This window comes from Nannospalax galili, unplaced genomic scaffold, assembly GCF_000622305.1.
Source record: "Nannospalax galili isolate Female #2095 unplaced genomic scaffold, S.galili_v1.0 scaffold661, whole genome shotgun sequence".
Taxonomy (NCBI): domain Eukaryota; kingdom Metazoa; phylum Chordata; class Mammalia; order Rodentia; family Spalacidae; genus Nannospalax; species Nannospalax galili.
In genome coordinates this window covers 360,064-360,917 of record NW_008345457.1, presented here as the reverse complement: position 1 = coordinate 360,917, position 854 = coordinate 360,064, and the positions used below count along the sequence as shown (strand labels likewise).

The window sequence follows — 854 nt, the reverse complement described above, 5'->3', positions numbered from 1 at the left end:
CGGGAACCCGAGGCTTGGCGCGCACGTGCCGCGCCGAGAGGTGTCGGCGGGAGCCGCCCGGTAGTCGGGGTGATACCCCGGGCCTGCAGAACCTACGCTCGGACCTGAGGCCCGGGGTTGCGGCGAGTTCGAGGCCAGCCTGGGCGTCCTCGTGAGTCCCAGACCTGCCACGGGAACTGTGTTCTGTCTAAAAACAAATAAGGCCCGACGTGGTGGCACAGGCCTTTAATCCCAGCTCTCTGGAGGCAGAAGCAGACGGATCTCTTGTAAACTCAAGGCCAGCCTGGTCTACATAAGAGTTCGAGGCCAGCCACAGCTACATAATGAGACCATGTCTCAAAAATAAATGAATAAATCCAAGAATGGAGCTGAGAAAATTTTGTGCACCACATGGGCAATGAGTGGCCTAACGGCATCCTTTTGTTAAGGAACCTTTTCAAATCTATAGCCTTTTAAATTACAGTCTTCCATTTATTCTAGAACTAAGCATTTCTGATAACTGGTTAAACCACAAACTGTCTTTGCCCCTCAATACATATATGTCTGTGTATACACACACATATCGTTTTGTTATTTAGTTTGTGGAGAAAGTACCAAGCCCAAGCTCCAGGGGAAAAGTCTCATGTTACGGGTTTCTCGTAATTGTTTAAGCACCCCTGACAACAGAATTATTTGGTTTTCCCATCCGTGTTTACACTGTCATCCTGTTCTTTGCCGCGTGGAGCATTTGTGAGTGGATTTTTATCTGGCTTCTTGGACACCACGTATTGGTAAACCGCAGTTTTAAAAGGGTTTTGAAAGCTTGGCTGCCAGGCAGAGGCCCCTGGTTAAGTATAAAAGCATATGTTGATTCC

General features: G+C 48.6%; 1 protein-coding gene across 1 annotated transcript in view; it reads right to left on the bottom strand.

The window, feature by feature from the left end:
• The window catches only part of CUNH17orf58 (chromosome unknown C17orf58 homolog), a 4,952-nt gene that overhangs the window by 2,714 nt on the left and 1,384 nt on the right, over window positions 1-854 (bottom strand). The gene's annotated exons all lie outside the window — the stretch shown is intronic.